At 41.6% G+C, this 25,148-nt stretch overlaps 1 pseudogene; it reads right to left on the bottom strand.

The window, feature by feature from the left end:
- Positions 1-20,268: 20,268 nt before the first annotated feature.
- Positions 20,269-20,863, bottom strand: LOC116537859 (annotated as a pseudogene).
- Positions 20,864-25,148: the final 4,285 nt, after the last annotated feature.

The raw sequence follows: 25,148 nt of genomic DNA, 5'->3' as shown, positions 1-25,148 counted from the left end.
GGGGTTTAAACCCAGACCTGTTTACTTCCAAAGCACAATATTTTACTGCCTGTCTCTGATACAGGAATAGCGTGCTGATTTTCATGACTAACTGAGAGGCACAGAAGGTAACGTGATTACACAGATCATATGGGGGAAAGCACAAGTATGTAATAGATTGTAGATCAGGGCAAATTAAGGTAAGTACCTAGGTCTATGGGATTTAAAAGGAGAGAGAATAATATCTATGGTGTAAAAGTGTTATGAAGAAGCAAGAGCCACACTTGTGTGGTCCATGTTTGACCTTTTCTTGCTGGCTCCCTATGAAAAGGTTTATGGAAAAAAGCGTCATCCCAGCAACTGGGCAATTCGGGGAGTAGGATGGGGGTGTGTCCACCTTGGAAAAGGTAAGCAGAGCAATTTTGACTATTTTAGGATCTGTCAAAGTTTAACAAGAAAACCTTTCCTGGAAGGCTTATTCGACTCCCCTGTCACTGAAAAGAGCACCACATGCGCAGACCAAGTGAGACTTGCTGGTACAGATAAGCAGCTAGCCCTTTAAAAAGCTCAAGAGAATCATGGAAACAGGCAAGAATGAGAGGCCACAACATAAAAGAGAGTAGGGATGAATGGAAAAATTGATAAAATGTGTTTTTGCCTTTTTCCCATTCATTCCATTGAATGTATTTGTTTTTTCTACCTAGTCTATTTGTCAGCTAATAGGAACAAAAAACCTACCAGGCTGACAAAGATTTCATTGCTGACAAGTGTGCTGTAGAATTAACGGGGGGAACTCCTTATCATCACCACCCCTTAAACCCTCCGGTAGCGAGTCAGTTTAATTCAGTAAACATTCTTTAATAATTTGTGTGATCCACTGTTGGAAATTTAGGAATATATATTAATAAGTATGGGTAGGATATTGTCTATACTCAATAATAGCTAACAGTGCTAAGTAGGGGCCAGGATCTGCTCTTGCGACCTGTCATACATAGTTAATCCTCAATCTTGTGAGCTAGGTACTGGTGGTCCTTTTTTTACAGGCAAGAAAACAAGCACAGTTGTTATAGTCACCACTCAACTAGCAAGCGAATGGGCTAGGATTCAAACCCAGGCAGTCTATGTAGAGTCTATGTAGGCTTTTAACTTTACATAATTTAATGATCTAAAGTGGGTTTTCTTAAGTGATACATGAAAAGTTCTTGAGTATATGAGGATCAATTAATTTAACCTGAGGCAATCAAGAAAATAGCTGGCTTTGAGGAATAAATATGAATATAGTTTATATTTTGTGAGGTATTTACAAGTTTAAAGAACCTTTAATTTAAAATCTCAAATTTGAACAACATAAAGGGGTTCAAAATAAAAGACACTTATACTTCGCCCTCCAGAGGAAGTTTGTATCCCTTATCTCAATGTGCTTGGGATAAGAAGCGTTTCAGATTTTGGAATATTTTCATATACATAATGACATCTTGGGGAGGGGATCCAAGTTTAAACATGAAATTCATTTATGTTTTTTGTACACATGCTCTGGGGGTAATATACAATATTTTAAATAATTTTGTGTGTGAAATAAAGTATTGTCTGGTCCAACACATGAGGTCAGATGTGGAATTTTCCATTTGTGGTTTCATGTTGGCACTCAAGTTTCAGATTTTGGAGCATTTGGAGTTAGGGATTCTCAACCTGTATTTGCCTTCCAGCTCATGGGAAGAAGGAATGAAGAGAATACCTTTCTTTTAGGAGTATGAGCCAACAATTGCATACTTCTGCTCATACCACATTGTCCAGAACCTAGTCACATAGCTGCAAGTAGGGCTGGGGAATGTCTTGCTAAAACCTGTACTTGGTGAGGAAGAAGCGGGGAACTTACCTAGGGCACAGTAAGTGAATCTCCACAGGCTGCTGGGCCTCGGCCTGCCTCCGGAGCAGGGCTGTAACCTTACATCTTTGTTAACAGCCACGAGTCAGTGCTCCATCTTTCTCACAATTTGACTTCATTTTTGGCTTCCAAGAATTTACTTTTTTGCTAATTCAGCTATGCATTTTAAAAATGTTTTTAAAAATTGTCATTATTTTCAGATGGTTTGTAGCAGGGCTGTGTTTTAGGAGTCTACTCCACTTACAGCTTTAAATAGGCCTTATGACTTAGAGCTCCGTAATGGAGCTTGTTTTTGTAGATGTTTTTATAGGTGCATTAATAACAAAGATCCTTTCAAATCATTGTTTACATCTTCTCTATTAGCCAAACAAGGATTGATCTAAAGAACAATACTCTTTTTTTAGTAACTTAGCCAAAAACAATAATATGCTGAGCATTTATTCCTTCTGGTCTCAAGAATTTCTACTCCTCTATACTGTGTTTTACTTGCAGTTGGTTTAGAATGATTCTCCCTTTTTAAATCCTGATAATAAACATATTTTGTGGATACCTTTTATAATCCAGGGAGTGTCTGGCAAGCCATTCTCCCTTGGCTGAGAAGCAGTGCAGTCTGCACTGCCTGCAATGGTAACCACTGGCCACATGTGGCTACTGAGCACTGAAATATGGTAAGCGTGGTTGAGGAACTGAACTTTTAACTTTAATTTTTATCAATTTAAATTTAAAAACTGACACATCATTCAAATATTGGGCAACGTTTAAGTGTGTTTGGAACAACTAGAGTTTATGAGTCTACATTTTCAATTATAAAATTTATAAAATCTAAATGCGAATTAAGTTTCAAAGGAAATTTGGCATTCAAATGGAAAATTCTTTAGGTATAAAATTCACACTGGATTTTGAAGATAGGATGAAAAATGCACAATGTTAATGTTTTTGTGTTGACATGTTGAAATATATTAAGTATATTTCAAAATGTTTATATTTACTTGTTTTAATGTGATTAAAACTTATTTCTTTTATTTATTTATTTATTTAGAGATAGGGGGTCTTGTTGCGTTGCCCAGGCTGATCTTGAACTCCTGGGCTCAAGTAATCTTTCCAGCTTAGCCTCCCAAGCAGCTAGGATTATAGGTGCACACCATCACACCTGGCTAGCATAAAATTTAAAGTTATCTATGTGGCTCACATTATATTTCTATTAGACCATGCTGCTTTAGATGGTGCAGACCATGGTTCTGGGACCAAATATGGCTTATATGTCTGAAAGAGAAGTAATTTACAGGTAATTTAATTTGCTTCTTTTTGCCTCTTAGGTCAGTTGTTAAAGCAGTTCCTTCCTGGTATCCCCACTTTCTTTGTCTACCCTGGTTCATTATCAGAGTTCTTACAGTTATCTTCACAAACAGGATCACGTCAAGCCCATACTCATTGGTGCTCTTTATTCCAAACTCTTTCGTAACATACAAAGCCCCTCACGGTCTGGCCTCTACTTTTACCAGTCCCTTCCCATGCTTTCCCACACCAAGGCCATTCCCAAACACTGTGCTCTTTCACACTAGGGGCTGTTTATTTTGTCTAGAGTAAATGTTAGCCCTTCACCATCGTCTTTCCTCATCCTTCTCTACCCCCAACAAAGTTAGTTTGTATCTCTTCACTCTGGTTGGACTTTGGACCTTCTAACACAGGCTTACCAAGCTACATTTTTATTTGGTGCTATCTTTGTCTCCCATATTAGGCTGTGTAATCCCCCCGGACAGGAGCCCTGTCTTGTTTTAGTTTGGGTTTGTTTCTGTATCCTCAATGCTTACCATCTAGCTGGATTCTATTAATGTTTATTCATTAAATAATCAATGCTGTTGGAAAAGGGTCACTTCAGTGGCCCTCCCTGCTGATCCTTCTCCTTATAAAAGCCTTGGAATCATGCTGCTAGGTAGGATCTCAGCTTTATCACTTGGTGGCTGTAGGACCTTAGGCAAGTTGTTTAACATCTTGGTGCCTCAGAAAACGAAGATGAGAGTCCATCTTATAGGTTGACTGTGAAGATTGAAATGGGTTAGCACATGTAAGGTGCTTAATATGTACCTGGTGTAAGCTAAGATGCAGTGAATATTAACTATTGTCACAATATAGTCTAAATGATTTTTCTCTTTCTCTCAGGCAACAAATCAGAGGTTTTAACTGAATTTCGAAAACCCAGTGTTACAGAAACCAATGAAGTAGGAAGAAAACTCCAGTTCTGAGCAGTCCTTGAATCAACAAATACCTACCTTTAAGGAACTTCTAATTCTCATTTTGTAAATCTTATTATTTAAGAAAAGCACTTAAGCTTAGCATAGGTTTGGTCAAGATGTTTAGAAGTAAGGAAATAAAACTTGCCCTTGATGTTTAAGGACAATCTAATGGCTCATATACCAGATCCTGGGAGTATTTAGAGGATTTGGGAAGCAGACCACTAATTCAATGTATAGAAGGGACTGGTGAAAAACTCAGAGTAGGAAAAGTCAGTGCAAAATAAAATTGACCACGTATAGTGAATTAAATACTTTTAAATTCCAATTATGCAACTCACTCTTAAAAAAATATTTTATTGAGATATAATTCACATACCATTACAGTTCACCCATCTAAAGTAAAATTCAGTAGTAGTTTTTAGTGTATTCGCAAAGTTGTACAATATTATCACAGTCTAGTTTTAATTAAAACAACATTTTTTTGGATTGCCTGAGCTCAGGAGTTTGAAACCAGCCTGGGCAACATGGTGAAACCCCATCTCTACTACAAATACAGAAAATTAGCTGGGCATGGTGGCACGTGCCTGTAATCCCAGCTACTTGGGGGGAGCCTGAGGCATGAGAATCGCTTGAACCTGGGAGGTAGAGGATGCAGTGATATGGAGACTGCGCTATTGCACTCCAGCCTGGGAAACAGGGCGAAACTCTAAAAAAAAAAAAAAAAAATTTTTTTTTTTTAGAGATACTCTCTGTCACCCAGGCTATAGTGACAATAGCTCACTGCAGCCTCCAACTCCTGGGCTCAAGCAGTCCTCCTGCATCTCCCTCCCAGGTAGCTGGAGCTACAGGCACATGCCACCATACCTGGTTAATTTTTTTTTTTTAGATGGGCTTTCTATGTTCCTCAGGCTGGTCTCGAACTCCTGGCCTCTAATGATCCCCCCACTTTGGCCTCCCAAAGGGCTGGCATTACAGGCCTGAGCCACCATGCCTGGCCTCAGTCTAGTTTTAGAATGTTTTTCTCACACCGCCCCCATCCAAAAAAAAAAAAAAAAAAAAACCCATAAGAACATTTTGTCACTCCTTATTCCACCCTAAATCCTAGGTAATCACTTTTTGCCTCTCTAGCCTGTTCTGGAATGTTCTGGATTATTTTATATAAATGTGACCATCTTCTTTCACTTTGCATAATGTTTTCAAGGGCCATCCATGTTGTAGCATGCATAAGTAGTACTTCATTTCCTTCTATTGTCTATATATATATATGTACAATTTTTTTTTTTTTTGCGATAGAGTTTTACTCTGTCACCACCCAGGCTGAAATGCAGTGACACAATCTTGGCTTATTGCAATCTCCACCTCCCAGCTCAAGCAATTCTCCTGCCTCAGCCTCTCAAGTAGCTGAGACTACAGGCACACGCTGCCACACCTGGCTAATGCTTTGTATTTTAGGTTTCACCATGTTGTCCAGGCTGGTCTCAAATTCTTGAGCTCAGGCAATCCGCCCGCCTCGGCCTCCCAAAGTGCTAGGATTCTAGGTGTGAGCCACTGTGCCCAGCCTCTTGTCAAATAATATGTGATTGTGTAGATACAACACATTTTATTTATCCATGCATCAGTTGATGAACATCTGTGTTTCCATTTTTTGGCTATTGAGTATTACTACTATGAATATGCATGGGCAGATTTTTGTGTCAATGTATGATTCCGATTATCTTGGAGTGTATACTTAGAAGCAGAGTTGCTAGGTCATATGGTAACTCTAATAAACACTTTGAGGAACTGCCAAAGTTGCTGCACCATTTTACATTCTTACCAGCGATGTATGAGGGTTCCATTTCCTTTGCTGTCCGTCTTTTTTACTATAGCCATCCTAGTGGGCGTAAAGTAGTATCTCATTGTGCTTTTGATTTGCATTTAGCTAATGACTAACGTTGAACATCTTTATTCACATGTCTATTGTCCATTTGCATATTATGCAAATCATTCTTACACATGCCTCATTTCTATGTTCATCGAATTTGCCAACAAATATTTGTGAGCAACTATTAAGTGTCATTTTTTAAAGTGTTGGAATAGGTAAGTGAATAAGTGAACACACCAAACAAAAATTCCAGGTCAGGCACGGTGGCTCATGCCTGTAATCCCAGCAGTTTGGGAGACCCCGGCTGGTGGATCAGTTGAACTCAGGAGTTCAAGACCAGCCTGGGCAACATGGTGAAAGCCTGTCTCTACAAAAAATACACAAATAAGCTGGGAGTGTTGGTGCCCTCTTGTAGCCCCAGCTACTCAGGGGGCTGAGGTGGGAAGATCACCTGAGTCTAAGAATTCAGGGCTGCAGTGAGCGAAGATCACACCACTGCACTCCAGCTTGGGTGACAAAGTGAGACCCTGTCTCAAAGCAAACAAACAAAAATCCAACTCTCTAGTTGGGGGACATTCAACTAGAACATGTATTCTAGTTGGGGGACATAGGCAATATATAAGATAAACACGTTAAATATATAGACTGTTAGGTGATGGTAGCACTGCGGGAAGAGAAAGAGAAGGATAGAGACTGCTGGGGGTAAAGCTTAAAACTTTAAATAAAGGCGGTAGAGAAGGTCTTGCTGAGAAGATGGTGACTGAGTAAAGACAGGTGACCATAACAGAGGAAGGCACGCAGAGACAAGGAGAAAAGAGGCCCAGAAAATAGCAGATGAGAGCAGAGAGGTAAATGTGATCAGATCGCTCAGACCCTTGGGGGCTTTGATGAGGACTGTGGCTTTCACCGTGAGACCCTGTCTTTGGAGGATTTGTATGGAGAGGTAAGATGATCTGGCCCCATCTTAACAGGATGTTGGAGATGCATGTATATGCACCTGTGTGAGGGGTACTGGTTGCCACAATGCCTGGGGACCAGGGATGCTAAACATTTTGCAGCAGAGAACAATCTCCCACAAAGTGTGAATTTAGAAGCCAAGTGCCCCAGCAAGAAAGAAACAGGACATGAGTTGAGAGGCTCATGCAATTCAGGTGAGAAGTGAGGGTGATTTTGCTGCCAGAAAAGGGCTCTTGATCCAGACCCCAAGAAAAGATTCCTGGATCTCGTATAGGAAGGAATTCAAGGTGAGTTGCAGGTGCAGTGAGAAGAGATAGCTTCTTGAAAGCTACTCAGATACAGAGTAGGGCATCCTTAGAAGGCAAGAGGAGGAGCGTGCCATCTTCGTTTTAAACTTTTCTCATATAAGGGTCTTATCTATGTAAAAGCTAAACTGAGTTACATCTACATGTGGGTTGGCTGACAACATGACAAAATTTAGTACTTTGTTGATTTAAAGAAAGTTATTCTTGGCATTTTTGTGCATAAATACATCAACACATGGCTACATCTTAAAAGCATATATTGTTATGCGATATTGGGACACCTGGTCATTCTGCTGTCAAGGCTGTTTGTTCTTGCAGGCATTCCTAAACTGCTTCCTTAGCTGTAAACATCTTTTTGCTGTTTTTTTTGAGACTGAGTCTTGCTCTGTCGCCCAGGCTGGAGTACAGTGGCACAATCTCGGCTCACTGCAACATCCGCCTCCCAGGTTCAAGCAACTCTCCTGCCTCCTGAGCAGCTGGGATTATAGGTGCCCACCACCACACCCAGCTAATTTTTGTATTTTTAGTAGAGACAGGGTTTCACCATGTTGCCCGGGCTGGTCTCCAACTCCTGACCTCCAGTGATCTGCCTGCCTGGACCTTCCAAAGTGCTGGGATTACAGGTGTGAGCCACCACGCCCGGCCTTTAGCTATAAACATCTTATGACCATGGGCCGTCACTGGCAAAGGAATGTGCCTTACTGGTTTTAAGATGGAGTTGATTTTAAAATGGTATCATCCTGGCTTCCTGTGCTCCTGTTTCCCTAACAATTTGGAATGGGCTGGGGCAGCACGGAGGATGACTCTGGATATATTCTGAAGTTGGAGTTGAGAGTACTAGCTAACAGATGAAATGCAGGGTAAGAATAAGAGAAGAATCAAAGAGGACTTTGAGGATTTTGGTCTGAGTGTTGGGAAAAATGGAGTTGGCATTAATTGAAAAGGGTAAGACTGAAGGAGGCATAGGTGGGGGACGGGCTGCAGAACCGTGGGTCCAGTCTGAGACACCTGAAGTTTGAGATGTCTTTAGACATACCAGTGGACGTGAGGAGGAGACAGTTCTGAACTGCAGACTTGTGTTTCCACAGTTTTCTCCCCCACAGTTTCCATGAGTCTGCAGTTCAGGATAGAGGCCTGAGGGGTGATATGAATGCGGGAATCTCATCAGGGCAGGTGATCAACAGAGAAGTGGCTTAGAAAAGAGATAAGGTCTGGGGCTTCCAACATGAAGAAGTCATAGTAGTGAGCAGGAAGCAGCAAAGAGGCTCTACACGTCCATGAGATAGGAAAAAGTTGTGAACGGTCAGGGTTGGGAATCTCTGGTCGCCTGGAGAAGTGTGGCTGAGTGGAATGCTAAGGAGGACAGCCTGGCCGGAGTGGGGTCCTAGGAGAGTGGGGAGAGTCCCAGTCTGGCTATTATGGTCTATTCCCACAATAGCCATTCCCTCCTGCTGGTTACAGATATGCACTCTGGGTAAAACACAAAAACAGCTACTTGAGGGTTTTGCATAGCATGTAACAGAAGGCAGATTGTGGAAGGGAGTCAAAACTTAAGAGAAATTCATGGGGCTGTTTCCCATTGTCTTTTTTTGTTCTTTGGGTGTCTTTTGTTTTTGTTTTTTAATATTTTGTGTTTTTAATGTTTTTTTTTTTTGTGTGTGTGTGTGTGTGTGTGTGTGTGTGTGTGTGTGTGTGTCCCTTAGTGCTCTGCCCCAGGAGCAGGCCTCAGTGGCTGATCAGTGCAATTCATGTGGTTAAAATTCCAACAGAAACTTCTCAGTCAGTGCCAGGCCCGATGGTTTACACCTGTAATCCCAGCACTTTGCATTTTGGGAGGCCAAGGTGAGAAGATGGCTGGAGTCCAGGAGGCCAAGATTAGCCTGGGCAAAATGGCAAAACCCTGTTTCTATACAAAAATTAAAAATTAACCAGGTGTGGTGGCGCACACCTGTAGTCCCAGCTACTTGTGAGGTTGGGGTGAAAGGATTGCTTGGGATGGATTGCTTGAAACCAGGAGGTCGAGACTGTGATGAGCGATGATTGTGGTACTGCACACTAGCCTGGGAGACAGAGGAAGACCTTGCCTCACACACACACAAAAGAAACGTTTCAGTCTTTCTGATTACAGGAAATCGGGCAAAAGAGCCCCTGTAGACTGCAGGGGGTGTATGTGTGGTAGGGGAGATTTGAGAGGGGAAAAAGCCAGGGAAGGGAATTCCATAATCAGTATAAGCCTCAGATTAACCCTAAACCATGTACGTGCAGGGCAGATCCACACCAGGTTAGCAAGTGCCTAGAGAACTGAACAGAGGCTTGAATCACTGAAGGCGAAACAGAGCTTATGGTCTGAATTTAACCAGGGCAATTGTATGCTAGAACAAAAACATCAGCATTCTAGGGGATTGGAACAGAACCCAGAGTTTATATGACACACCATGGACAATGTTCCCAGGACAGAGTACAGACTTTCATGACCTGCAGAGAACGAAGAAAACGTGACCCATCCCCAAGAGAAAAGACAACCCTGACATGCTCAGTGAAGTGAAAAGAAAAAAAACAAACAAACCACGAAAACCAATCCAGGAAATCTCAGTGGAGAAATATAAACTATATGAAGAACCAAATGAATATTTTACAACGGAAAACAATGATATCTGTAATAAAAATTTACTGTAGAGTTCGGGCATGGTGGCTCATGCCTGTAAACCAGCACTTTGAGAGACCAAGGCAGGTGGATCATCTGAGGTCAGGAGTTTGAGACCAGCCTGGACAACATGGTGAAACCCCATCTTTATGAAAAAAAACAAAAAACAAAAAACCTAAAAAAAAAAACCAAAAAACAAAAATTAGCCGGGTATGGTAGTGGGCGCCTATAATCCCGGCTACTCTGGAGGCTGAGGCAGGAGAATTGTTTGAGCCAGGGAGGCTGAGGCTGCAGTAAGCCAAGATCATGCCATTGCACTCCAGGCTGAGTGACAAGAGTGAGACTTCATCTCAAAAAAAAAAAAATATATATATATATATATACATATATGCCCACACAAATTACTAGAGAAAATAAATAACAAAATGAAAATGATAGAGGAGTCAGTGAACTTGAAGATCAATAAATATGATCTGAACTGTAAGAAAAATGATTGAAAGAATGAATATAATTTTAGGGACCTGTGGTATAATATCAAAAAAATCTAACTTTTGTGTAATAAAAACACCAGGGTTAGAGTTAAAGATTGGGTCAAAGACAACATTTAAAGACACAGTATCCAGAAACTGTCTAAATTTGGTGAAAGGCATACATTTACAGATTCAAAAAAATCATCAAACTCCAAGCAGAACAAGTATAAATACATCATAAAATACATAAGACTAAAGACAAAAATTCTAAGTCACTGTAGAAAAATGACCAATTGCACAGGGTGGGGCGGGGGGCATCTATTTGAATAATTAACGGATTTCACATTTGAAACCATGAAAGACCGTGACTCAACATCTTTAAAGTGCTAAAAGAAAACAACTGTCAATCCAGAATTCTGTATGTAGTAAAAATATACTTTTAGGAATGAAAATGACTAGAAACTTTGTCAGATAAAGAAAAACATAAAGAATTTGTCTTCAGAAGACCTTTATAAGAAATGCTAAAGAGATTTCTTGAGGTTGAAAGAAAATGATACAAGACAGAAATTTGGATCCTTTTAAGTTCTTTAAAACACATATGACTATTTAAAACCTAAACTATGACATCGTCAGGTAGGGTTTTCAAGATCTGTTGATGTATGATAACTCCTGACATAAAGAGTATTTGGCAGAGAGGAAAGGGACCTCTATGGTTGAAACGTTTTAACAATTTATGAACCCCAAGTAGTTTTGAAAGTTTATGTATATTGTAATTTCTAGAACAATTACCACCCCAATAAGCATACAAAGAGATACAGCCAGAAGGTCAATAGAGGCCGGTCCGGAGGCCAAGGCGGATCATTTGAGGTCAGAAGGTCCAGACCAGCCTGGCCAACTTGGTGAAACCCGTCTCTACTTTAAAAAAAAAAAAAAAAAAATTTGGGCGTGGTGTCACAAGCCTGTAATCCCAGCTGCTGGAGAGGCTGAGGCAGGAGAATCCCTTGAACCCAGCAGGCAAAGGTTGTAGTGAGTGGAGATCGGTGGACTGGATGATAGAGCGAGACTCCACATCAAAAAAAAAAAAAAAAAGTTCAATAGAGGAATTAAAATGAAAAGTTAAATATGTTCAAATAATTTAAGAGAGGGCAGAGACCGGGTGTGGCGGCTCATGCCTATAATCCTGGCACTTTGGGAAGCTGAGGAGGGTGGATCACTTGAGGTTAGAGGTTTGAATCCAGCCTGGCCAACATGATGAAACCCTATCTCTACTAAAAATACAAAACAATTAGCTGGGCATGGTGGCGGGCACCTGTAATCTCAGCTACTTGGGAGGCTAAGGCAGGAGAACTGCTTGAACCCAGGAGGTGGAGGCTGCAGTGAGCTGATGCACCACTGCACTCTAGCCTGGGTTACAGAGAAAGACTCTGTCTCAGGAAAAAAAAAAGAAAGAAAGAAAGAAAGAAAGGGAGAAAGTGGGAACACAGCTTTTGGGGATGAAGTAAATGCTTGCTTTACTGATTGTTATTATTTCATAGGTCAATACGTATGCTTGTCAAACGAAGTATATGTGGCTTATTCTACACAAATTTTACCTCAAACATGTTTGAAAAGAGACAGGGAAGAGGGAAACTGAGGCAGCAAGTAAAGGCAATCCTTTTGAGAAGATTGTTGAAAACTGGGGTAAGAAATGCCAGGAAAAAATCAGAATGAAGTGTTTTGTATTTTTATTTTTTTAAGATCCAAGAAATATGGCATGTTTGTATGCTGATATAAAAGACCCAGTGGAGAAACGGAAAATTGGTGATGCCAGAGAGAGAGAGAAGAGAACTGTTGGAGTGATGCCCTTGGATAAGTGAGGGAAGGTGGGAGCTTTAAAATGGGACAAGTCTGGGGCTGCGCACGGTGGCTCACTCCTGTAATGACAGCACTTTGGGAGGCCAAGGTGGATAGCTCACTTGAGGTCAGGAGTTTGAGACCAGCCTGGGCAACATGGCAAAACCCCATTTCTACTAAAAATACAAAAATTAACTGGATGTGGTGGTGCATGCCTGTAATCCCAGCTACTCAGGAGGCTGAGGCAGGAGAATCACTTGAACCCAGGAGGCGGAGGTTGTAGTGAGCCAAGACTGTGTCATTGCACTCCAGCCTGGGTAACAGAGTGAGACTCTGTCTGAAAAAAAGGCAGGGGGTGGGGGGGGTGTGGGCAGACAAGTCTGAAGTAAGAGCAGAGACATTAATAACAGAAGAAAGTGTGGTGTTCACGGGCACAGATGCTAGAAGGTGGGAGATGGGTGGGTGGAAGCTTGTAAAAGCAAATAGTGGTGTTGCAAGTAGAGATGGGGAAGTTTGAGGAGAGAGAAGATATAAAATAGTTACCCTGGCACAGTGGTAGAGTGAAGAGGCTAGCTGGCCAAGCAATGCCCTGACATGGTCTTGAGGTTGGCAGTCATGAAGTCAATGAGCCCAGTCAGTAGAGCTGGGCATTTTTCTTCTCCACATTGAGATGTGCAGATCTCAGCATGTAGATGGAAGAGACTCAGATTAAATCAGGTTTCAGTTTTTGCCAAACAGAAGCAATGAAGCGGGAGAAGGACGAGTGTTTGGGAGATGATGGCATTCAAACTGGCCAGGGGGGGACCATACAGAATTGAAGGACAGTGAACTAGCTGTAGAATCAGCGGGTTTTAGGTCTCTCAGGGCTGGATCACTGGATTTGATATTAGAAGGAATGTGCTGGAAAGGTAGATGTTGTTGGAGAGTGTGATGATTGAAATGAGGTTGGGGAGGGGCTTTCCAGTTACTGATCATGACGACGTCCAGAGCTGTGCTTTCCAAAGCAATAGCCACTGGCCTTGGGTGGCTATTTGAATTTAAATTAATGGAAAGTAAATCAAATGAAAATTTCAGTTCCTCAGTCACACTAGCAACATTTTTTTTTTTTTTTTTTATTTTGGGGTGGTTACCATGTTGGCCTGGCTGATCTCGAACTCCTGACCTCAAGTGATCTGCCCACGTTGGCCTCCCAAAGTGCTGGGATTACAGGCATGAGCCATCATGCCCGGCCTAGCCACACTTTTTTTTTTTTTTTTTGAGACAGAGTTTTGGTCTTGCCCAGGCTGGAGTGAGATGGCATGATCTTGGCTCACCAGAACCGTTGCCTCCTGGGTTCAAGCAATTCTCCGGCCTCAGTCTCCCAAGTAGCTGGGATTACAGGCATGTGCCACCATGTCTGGCTAATTTTGTATTTTTAGTAATAAACGGATTTTCTCCATGTTGGTCAGGCTGGTTTCAAACTCCCAATCTCAGGTGATCTGTCCACCTCGGCTTCCCAAAGTGCTGGGATTACAGGTGTGAGCCACCGTGCCTGGCCACACAAGCCACATTTTAAAAGCCTCTGTGACAAGTGGCCACCACATTGAATGGTGCACAGACTTAGAACATTTCCATCATCATGGACAGCTTTATTGGACAGTGTTGGGCACATGACCAGGAGAGTGAATGCTAAAGCAGGGTGAAGGTCAAAGTCCACAGAGGAAAGAAAGAACAGCTTGCAAGCAGCAGTGAAGACCAAGAAGGACACTGACACCATTGCCTGGCCAGGAGTGTGAGCCATGTGAGAGGAGGCAGCAACTCAGTGAGGAGGCTGCAAGGGGAGCAGGGTCCTCAGGGGAGAAGTGGGTTTCAGAGATGAGTTTGAGGATATAGGGGACTTTGCTGATGACTCACCTGGTGTCACAGAGAACACAGGATTCAAGGATTGGTGGTGCAAGGGGATTAAATGAGAGAGATCCATCTGCCAAGACTTACAGAATCTGGATGTGGGAAATTCGTGGTAAATGGGGAATCCTGGAGTTCTTTGGACATAAAGGTACCTTTGACATAAAGGTAAAGGACATAGTGAGCCTACTTCTGATGGCATCATGGCTGTGGGGCTGAGTGGCAGATGGGTTGGGAATCTCACCTGGAGCATGCAGAGTTCCAGTGCCTCCTTTTGGGAATTGCCAGTGGAGATTTGGGGCTTCAGGCAAAGCTGTTCTAATACTGAGTCTATGGGACTCCCTCTTGATTCTTGCAGATGGAAACTTGGACCAAATCTACAGTTTATTTCACTGTTAAAAATGTGTCATATGGGCTGGCTGCAGTGGCTCACGCCTGTAATCCCAGCACTTTCGGAGGCCGAGGTGGGCAGATCACGAGGTCAGGAGTTCGAGATTAGCCTGGCCAACATAGTGAAACCCCATCTCTACTAAATGCAAACATTAGCTAGGTGTGGTGGCGGGTGCCTATAGTCCCAGCGACTTGGGAGCCTGAGGCAGGAAAGTCACTTGAACCTGGGGGGTGGAGGTTGCAGTGAGCTGAGATCATGCCACTGCACTTGAGCCTGGGTGACAGAGTGAGATTCCTTCTTGGAAAAAAAAAAAGTGTTATATTATATCTGATCTATACAAAATAAGGAAGTATAAGTTGGAAAATAAGTATAGGTACAAATATATCATAATAAGCATATTATATAATAACCACATAAAATAAGTATAATAATCATAACATAGTTCTAAATTATGAGGAATGATGATGAATACTTGTGAAACCACCATTTGATTTAGGAATCAGAACATCAATATTGTTGAAGCTACCTAACTTCAGAAAAGTAACCACTATCCTAATTTTGTTTTCATTTTTTTCTTGATGTATGAAAAATGGTTGTATCACATATGCATATTTCCCTAAACATTTCATTTTGCTCGGTTCTGGGTGTTAATAAATGGTGTATTATGTGTAGTCTTCTGCAGATTGCTTATTGGCACTCAATATTATATTTCTAAGAGTCAGCCATGTTATATCGATGTGTTGCTCACACATATTCACTACCGTGTAATGATTCATGTGAGTACTGAACTACATGGTCTCCTGAAAGTGGGCATTTTGTTGATTCTACATTGTTTTCCGTTATGAACAAATGATTGTCATAGGCATTTTTGCACAGGGTCCCAGGCACATTATGTGAGAGGTTCTCCAGGACAGTAGTTTTTCAAACTGTAGGTCACAGTCCATTAGTAAGTCATGAAAATAAATTTAGTAGAATGCAAACAGCATCCATGAAAGAAGCAGAGGAGGGAGAATTTGGGTGGGGAGATAGGTTTCAACCAGAAATGGCATCTTTGACAATAACCAGAATGGTGAACAGACAGGGAAAAAGAGAGATTCTCTGCAGTTCCCTTGGCCTTTTGGAAAATATGGAGCTGTTTCTTTTTTTATGTTTGTTTGAGACAGAACCCTGTTCTGTCTGTCGCCCAGGCTGGAGTGCAGTGGCCCAATCTCGGCTCACTGACACCTCTGCCTCCCGGGTTCAAGTGATTCTCCTGCCTCAATCTCCTGAGTAGCTGGGATTACAGGTACCTGCCACCATGCCCGGCTACTTTTTAAATTTTTAGTAGAGACGGGGTTTCACCATGTTGGCCAGGCTGGTCTCGAACTCCTGACCTCAGGTGATCCACCCACCTCAGCCTCCCAAAGTGCTGGGATTACAGGTGTGAATCACTGCTGCCGGAGGAGCTATTCCTTTTACTGCATGCAAAGGAATCTCCCAGAAAGTTAATATTGTAGACATTAAGGGAGTGACTACTATTCTAAAAGGAAGATCTCACAAATGTTACCATGGCAAAGCTGGAAAGAATCCAGAATGTTAAATACCATGTGGCTGAAATTGCTGGATCAAAGAAGATGTTTGTCAGGAGAATTCATGTGCAATTTAAGTATATTGCACATACACTTAAGTATATTAAGTCCTGTAATTAACTGAGATAACTTTCAGGAACGTGAAGAGAAACGTCGGGAAAAAAAAAAACGTAAGTCAAAGAAGGGGAACACCAGGGTTCATCCTACTTCATCCCAGAAAAATCTATTAATGAAGGCCCAAGGTAAGGAGTCTAGATTGCTGGGACTTTATATATTTATGCAGGAGTGGTGCAAAAGACATGAAGACTTTTATATGAAAAAATATAAAATATCAGAGCCTATCACCTGTAAGAGCAAGTATCGTTTGGTTAAATGGATTATACTTGTAAGCATGTTGGTGCACTGGGTTGGGATATAAAATGTGTTTCTTATTGTGGTGATGGTCAAAAGGTTTAAAGCCACTCCTCCAGAATATGTGGGTATGCAAATGTTCAAAGTCTTTTACAGTGTGAATTTACACTCCCGCCTGCAGTGTTTGAGAATCCCGTTCTCTATCTCCACTAGCCTTAGTGATGAGAAATTCCTTAATTTTTGCCAGTCTAATTGGTATTAAATAGACTCTCCTGATGGTTTAAATTTTTAGCTCCTAAAGGACTAATAAGGTTGAGAATATTTTCATATACTTATGGGCCCATTCATGTTACTTTTCTTTTAAATACCTGTAATATCTTTGCCTATTTTTATATTGCATTATCTTTTTCTTATTGACTCGGAAACGCCAGCCATTCATCCTTTGTTAGTTAACTATGTTAGAAATATTTAATCCCAGTGTGTGGCTTTTTAAAAAAATCTTTGATGTCTTTTGATCGGCAGAAATTCTTAGTTTTAATGCTGTTGAAATTATTCATTTTTTTCCTTTATGGCTTGTATTATGTTTGTTTATTATAAAAAAATCTTTCTTTACTTAGAAGTTATGAACGTATTCTCAAAAAAGAAAAAAGAAAGAAAATAAATAACCCAATTATTGGAAAATGAGGAGCAAAAAGAAGTTATTTTCTGTATTACACTATGATAGTTTTACTCTTTCCAATGGAAATTGACTCAGTTGGAAACTGACTCATGTGTATGATGTGAGAAATCCAATTTTATTTTATTTATTTATTTATTTATTTATTTTTTTGAGACAGAGTTTTGCCTTTGTTGCCCAGGCTGGAGTACAATGACGAAATCTTGGCTCACTGCAACCTCCACCTCCTGGGTTCAAGCAATCCTCCTGCCTCGGCCTCCTGAGTACCTGGGACTACAGGCGTGCTTCATCATGCCTGGCTAATTTTGTATTTTTAGAAGAGTTGGGGTTTTACCATGTTGATCAGGCTGCTCTCGAACTCCTGACCTCAATTGATCCACCCACCTTGGCCTCCCAAAGTGCTGGGATTACAGGCTCCAGCCACTGTGCCCAGCCAATTTTATTTTTTCACAAGGAAACTGAACACTGTTTATTGAGAAATCTATTTTTTCATACTGCTCTGAGTATGACCTGTGTTATATAGACCAAGTTTCATGTATGTCTGCATCCTTTTCTGTCTATTCTGCTCTATTGCTCTATTCTATTCTTCTCTCAGCATTGAAACCACTCTTAATTACTGTAGAGTCTGAATTATCAACTTCTCTAACTTTATAACGTATCTAGTAGGCTAAGTTCTTCTACTCTGTTCATTTTAGGAGTGTCTTGTCTATTCTTGGCTTTGCCTTTGCTATACAGTGTTGATAATTTGCTTTTTAAGTACATGGAAATTCCCATTAAACTAGTTTTAATGTTCATTATGTAATCCAAAAAGTGACTGAGGCAGATGTCAATTGATTAGAAGTTTATTTTGCAAAGTATGAGAACATGCCTGGAAAAAGAAACGCAAGCTACAGTGGGATCTGTGTGACCTGCCTATGCTTTTTCCAAAGAGCATTTTGGGAACTTCAATATTTAAAGGGGAAAGAACAGGCAGGAGGGGGAAAAAGGGGAAAAAACCGAGGGAAGGTGGTTAAATTAAAAAATGAGGCAAGTGGTTACATTCTTGTGAGGTTTTGGTTAGTGCGCAGTGAATCTACATTTTACATGTGGAAAAAAGGGGGAAAGAATCTACATTTTACACAAGGAAAAAGTCAATTATGCATTCGTCTTGTGAGCAGCAAATCTTCATTTTACTTAAGACAAAATATGCATGTGAAATTATAGCTATCTGCCTGGGAACAAAAGAAAGGCAGTTTTTTTTGCATGAGTCAATTCCCAAGCTTAACTTTCCCTTTGGCATAGTGAATTTAGGGTCCCAAGATTTTATTTTTCTTTCACAATGAAATCTATAGATTAATTTGTGGACAGCTATATCATAGACCAGTTAGTCTTCCTATTAATAACCATAGTTATAGTGTTCTATTTACTTGAGTCTTTTAATAAAGTTTTATAACTTTTTTCCTAATAGAACTTGCACATTATTTATTAAATTTACTCACAAGCTCTTATTGCTATTGTAAGTGGTGTTGGCTTTTTATTTTACTTTTTAACTTAATTTAATTTTATTTTTTGAGGCAGGGTCTCGCTCTGTTGACCAGGCTGGAGTGCAGTGGTGTGATCACAGCTCACTACAGCCTCAACCTCCTGGGTTCAAGTGATTGTCCCACCTCTGCCTTCTTAGTAGCTGGGACCACAGGGGAGCACCATCATGTCCAATTAATTTAAATTTTTTTTTTTTTTTTTTTTTTTGTAGAGTCAGAGTCCATAATGTTGTCCAGGCTGGTCTCAAACTCCTAGTCTCAAGCAATCCTCCTGCCTTAGCCTCCCAAGGTGTGGGGATTACAGGCATGAGCCACCACTCCCAGCCCTGTATTGACTTAAAAAAACCCAAAACTTTAAAATACTGAATAGAAATATAATTGAATTTCACACAATGAATTTGTATTCAGCAATTTTGCTAAACCCTTATTGAGTCTAATCATTTACCTGTATATGTTTTATAGATTTGTGCTTTGGTAATAATATCACTTGAAAATAACCAGTTTTGTTTCTTCCTTTCTCAACCTTTTATCTCATATTTGGTTTTATTTTCTTCCTTTTCTGGCTGCGTGCTTTGGTACAATGTTGAATAGAAGTGGTAATAATAGCCCACGTCCTCGTCGTTTTCCTGATCTTACCGGAAACGCTCTCAGAATTTCACTAATAAGGGCCATATATATATATACATATACTTTTTTTTTTTTTTTTGAGATGGAGTCTCACTCTGTCACCAGGCTGGAGTGCAGTGGTCAATCTTGACTTACTGCAACCTCTACTTCTTGGGTTCAAGCGATTCCCCTTCCTCAGCCTTCGGATAGTAGCTGGGGCTACAGGTGCGACACCGCCACGCCTGGGGGATTTCTTTTTTGTGTATTAGTAGAGACGGGGTTTCACCATGTTGGCCAGGATGGCCTCAATCTCCTGACCTGGTGATCTGCCTGCCTTGGCCTCCCAAAGTGCTGGGATTACAGGCGTGAATCACTGTGCCCGGCCAATAAGGGTTATATTTTTAAATAGTCTCTTTAACTAATTGAGGAAATTTTCTTGTATTCCTAATTTGCCAAATACATTTTTTTAAACATGAAAATGTGAATTTCTTGCTTCTCAAGCAACCATTGAGATAATACAGGTTTCTCCTTTAATCCATTTATGTGGTAAATTTCCTGAATATATTTTCTGTTAAACTACCCCTGCATTCTTAGGACAAGCCCAAACGGGTCATAACGTATTTCCTTTTTTGTAAGCTACCCTCTTTCATTCTCTCTTTCCCCCCAGGTCCCATCAGTGTTTTCTATTCTATTAGTCTTTTCAAAATGTAAACTTTAGACCTTGTTGATTCTCTGTATTGTCTTTTTTTTTTTTTTTTTTTTCACATTTCATTGATTTCTGTTCTCATATTTACTATCCTCTGTCTTCTTTGGGTTTAATCTATTGCCCTTTTTCTAATTTCTAGGAATGCACATTTAGTTAATAATTGTGTGAAATTTCTTTTTTTCTAATATAAAGATGAGGTTTTAAAACTTACCTCCTTGTTTCAATTTAGCATTATGCCACAAGCCTGATACTTTATTTTTATAAATGCTTACTTCTAAGTATTTCTTAATTTTTAGCCCGATTTTTTTGATTCATGAGTTATTTAGAAGGGAGTCTTTACCAACCATATTCTTTAAAATACACGTATTTATTTTGTTATTAATTTCTCCCACCCCCATCCCCGCCCCAAATCTCTTTTACTGGGGGGAATGGGTCTCTCGGGGGCCCTCACTGTACAGCTTGTTCCTCGGCCCTGCTCCCCGAGTCCTGGGACTTCATCACGTCTGGCAGCTGGGGCGGGCTGGAGCAGGCTCGGTGCAGAGGGTCTCAAAGGCGTCGTCTGCTCTGCCCGGAAGGCCAGTCCCACTGTGGCTGGGCCTGTGTCCGTGCTGTTTGGCTGGTGAAGCCACAGTCGCCCAGGGTCTTGCCATCATCCAAGAGTCGGTCGTCCTTACACAGCCTCTGCTTGTCGGGAGGCTGCTGGAGGATGCCCTCGGCGACGCGCTCAGCTGGAACACGGGGCTGGACCCTGGGCGCCCGTGAACACGGTGGCCTTGCGCCGCGGGATCACCGGGAACGCGTCCATCGCGGCGGCCGCCTCTCCCCTCCACGCGCCCCCGCGGCCGCTTCTTTGTTATTGATTTCTAACTTAGATGAATTGTGATAAAATGTGTTTCAAATATTACTTTAATGTTTTTGAGACTTATTTTTATGATCTAGCACTTGTTCTTTTTTTTTTTTTGAGATGGAGTTTTACTTTTGTCTGCCAGGCTGGAGTGCAGTGGGGCCATCTCGGCTCATCGCAACCTCCACCTCCTGGTTTCAAGATCCTCCTGTCTCAGCCTCCCGGGTAGCTTGGATTACAGGCGTGCTCCACCACACCTGGCTAATTTTTGTATTTTTAGTAGAAATGGGTTTTTGCCATGTTGACCGGGTTGGTCTTGAACTCCTGACCTCAGGTGATCCTCTCACCTCAGTCTCCCAAAGTACTGGGATTACAGGCGGGAGCCACCTCTCCCGGCCCCCTTCTAGAAGTTTTAGGTGCTTAGCTTTTTACATTTAAGTTTATGATTGATTTTTAATTAATTATTGTGTATGGTTAAGGGATCAAAGCTTTTTTTTTTTTTCCCTAAATGAGTATCAAGCTGTTATGGCACCATTTATTGAAAAGGCTATCTTTTCTCTGCTGAATTGCCCTAATGCCTTTGTCGAAATTAGTTAACCATGTATGTGTGGATCTATTTTTGGACTCTGTTCTGGTTTAATGATCTATTTGTCTATTCATATTCCTATAACGCACTGTTTGATTGGTAATGGTATCATACGAAGGCTTGAAATCAAGTAGCATTAAGTCCTTCAATTTTGTTCTTTGGGAGTCCAAATGCCTTGTTTTCAGTGTGGTGGTCTTATACATCTTTCATTAATTTTTCCATAAACTGTATGTGATTTTGGTGCAATTATAAATGTATTAAAATTGAAATGCTCCTTTCCAGCTTTGATAAATCGTATTTCTAAAAACGGCTGCAACAATGCTTCCAGCTCTCACATTCTTCCAGAATCTTGTAATTGCCCCATCAAGAGATGGAGTCTATTTCCCTTTCCCGTGGCTTGACCAGGCCTTTGTGATTGCCTTAACAGGTGGTGGGAGTGATGCTGCGTGATTTCCAAGGCTAGGTTAGACTATGTAATACAGCTTCCACCTGGCGTGCCTCTTGGGATGTCCACCCTTGGAATGTGGGGCAGCCCAGGCAGAAAGGCTGCAGGTAGATATACCAGCTGACCACCTGACAGCCCCAGCTAAGATTCCAGCTGCCAACCAGCATCAAATGCCATACATGTTGTTAATGAATGAGTGAAATAATTTTGGGGGAGAGGGTCTGGAGTAACTGCCACTTTTGTTATTAGGAAGACAGAGATTCAGAGTTCTAAATATTTCTTCCTGGTCTTGTTTGGGACACTGTTCTCCAAAAACAATATGTAAAATGAGAAGAATTCTGAGAAGAGTTAAGAGTCATCAAAACGCACTTACAGAATGCCTAATAAAAGAATAAAGATTTCCATTAAATCAGCTCCCTTCCTGGATCCTTTGCCAAATGCTGTCAGGGTAGCTTTTTAGTTGTTAGTTTTAAAATAATAATCAAGAGAGAGAAAAGAGGCCCGAGGCACTGGGGACAGAGGGAAAGGCAAGGGATGAGTGTGAGGACACAAGTGGCTCCCAGCAGGCCTTTATTGCTTTGTTTCCTCAACAGAAGAATGAGTACAGGGATGATTGCTACATGCTTATGTATAATTTCTAACATGCTACTTATATGCCTTTTCTTTTCTTTTTTTTTGAGACAGAGTCTTGCTCTGTCACCCAGACTGGAGTGCAGTGGCAAAGTCTCGGCTCACTGCAACCTCCACCACCTGAGTTCAAGCGATTCTCCTGCCCCAGCTTCCCCAGTAGCTGGGATTACAGGCACCCACCACCACGCCCAGCCGATTTTTGTACTTTTAGTAGAGATGGGGTTTCACCATGTTGGCCAGGCTGGTCTCGAACTCCTGACCTCGTGATCTGCCCACCTCAGCCTCCCAAAGTGCTGGGATTACAGGCATGAACCAATTCAGCACCTGCAGAAGGTGAGGCAGGAGGATTGTTTGAGTTCAGGAATTTGAGGCCAGCCTGGGCAACATGATGAAACCCCGTCTCCACAAAAAACAAAAAAGGTAGCTGGAAGTGGTGGTGCACGCCTGTGGTCCCAACTATTTGGGAGGCTAATGGAGGAGAATTACTTGAGCCCAGAATGTCGAGGCTTCAGGGGCCATGTTCATGCCATTATACTCCAACTTGGGCAACAGGGTGAGACTTTGTCTCAAAAAAAAAAAAAGAGATAAAATGTTTACATATATACATATATATGTGTACAGATATAAAAGATACACACACACATAACCATTTTAAAAAGGAAATGGGGCTTTTTTAGTTTGAGGAAAAGAAGGATTTAAGAGATGACTTGAAGTCTTCATTTGTATAAAAGAACTTCTTGAAAAGGATGCCAGAAGACTGTTTTCTAGGACCATGAAGACTTAATAAGGAAGGATAGGCTTAACTTAAAATAGGAGATGGTCAGAGGATGAACTGCTTGAAAACACTAGTTCTTGAACCCCACTGGAGTGGGCTGCCAAGAGAAGCGATCTGGCCTCCTTCCCTGGGAACCTCCACAAAAGGGAGAGGCAGCCTCTGTGCCATCATGGCACTGGAGGGCTTGGGTCCTCTCCTGGGAGATCAGTCTGTCTTGGCTCAATTTATTGTGTAAGGAGAGGGGCACACAGAAGAGTGAGAGGATGACGACAGCTGCCTTTCGGGGAGAGAAAAGGAGTTCTCTATTTCCCTTCCTCCTCCAGGAGGAAAGGGCTGCTCTGGCTTAGTTAAGTTCAATGACACTCATCGACCCACAGCATAGGGACTTGGTGTGGCTCCTATGGGGGCTGCAGGCTGCCTTTTTTTTTTTTTTTTTTTTTACCTGTATTGTGAACGCGTAGAGTTGTGGCTCTAAGAATTGAGACAAACTCTCTTTGTTGAGTTCTTGCTTTCACAGAGACAGAGCACATTTCCCTGACTGTCCTGGTGGCTGTGCCTTTTGCATTTGCTGTTTCTCCTCACAGGCTTCTTTATCTCCTTCGGTTCTAACCTAGGCTGCCTCTGGCAAGGGTGAAAGGATGTCTCCTAGCCAAGCATGGGTCACAGGGTGATCCACACTGGCATTGGATTCTTTTTTTTTTTTTTTTTTGAGATGGAGTTTCGCTCTTGTTGCCCAGGCTGAAGTGCAATGGCACATTCTTGGCTCACCACAACCTCTACCTCCTGGGTTCAAGTGATTCTCCTGCCTCAGCCTCCCAAGTAGCTGGGATTACAAGCAGGCCTGTGCCACCACATCTGGCCAACTTTTTGTATTTTTAGTAGAGACAGGGTTTCACCATGTTGGCCAGGTTGGTCTCGATCTCTTGATCTCATGATCCACCTACTTTGGTCTCCCAAAGTGCCGGGATTACAGGCGTGAGCCACCGCGCCTGGCTGGCACTGGATTCTAAGCATAATAATAGATACTGCCCATTTGCTAGCTTTTGTCCTTTGTGCATATATTTCCCTTGAAGACCTCAAAGATGGGATTTAGGCAGGGTGAGGTGGCTCATGCCTGTAATCCCAGCACTTTGGGAGGCTGAGGAAGGTGGATCATGAGATCAAGAGATGGAGACCATCCTGGCCAACATGGGGAAACCCCGTCTCTACTAAAAATACAAAAATTAACTGGGCCTGATGGCACATGCTTGTAGTCCCAGCTACTCGGGAGGCTGAGGCAGGAGAATTGCTTGAATGCAGGAGGCAGAGGTTGCAGTGAACCGAGATCACACCATTGCACTGCAGCCTGGGCCACAGAGTGAGACTCCATCTCAAAAAAAAAAAAAAGGGGGGCGGGATTTAGGTCTGGACTCTGGCCAATGCCAGTCTACTAATCTCTCCAACTTCCCAAGAGGCAGTCAGATCAGGGAAATTAACCAAGACATCAAGGAGACAATACAAGTTGCAGTGAAATATTCACCTACTGCTCCTTGCAGTCTGTGCTGTGATCTTCAAGGTGAGCCAACCGAACTATCTTAACACACCTACAGAGTCATCAGGGCAGTTTGGTTATCGGAAGATAAACATAGAAAGAGAAGAAACAACCCCATTTCATGATGGGGTTGCACCGTGTCAGGGTAGGACATTTGGTCACTCCTCAGTGGTCAAGGCAAATATTGTATATGTAACATACTCTGCTTCTTAAAAGCAGATTAAAATTAAAAATTAAAAATAAACTTTATCTACTCTTTCTGTTCCCATCTAAGTTATAGCAAAAAAAAAAATGTTTTCTATTTAACTTGAAGTTTGGGGATTGAAAAAAACACATTTTCCTTTTAAGTCCCTTTTAATTCTGGTTAGGCCCTCAAGGTGTTATCATAGACAGAAAATTTACTGAATCATTAGTGACAAGTTTTTGACAAATCCAGTCCTAGGATTAACCCCAGCTTTAAGATT

This window comes from Sapajus apella, unplaced genomic scaffold, assembly GCF_009761245.1.
Source record: "Sapajus apella isolate SASKATOON/1434 unplaced genomic scaffold, GSC_monkey_1.0 scaffold114, whole genome shotgun sequence".
Classification (NCBI taxonomy): Eukaryota; Metazoa; Chordata; class Mammalia; order Primates; family Cebidae; genus Sapajus; species Sapajus apella.
This window is presented reverse-complemented; position numbering and strand designations above follow the sequence as displayed.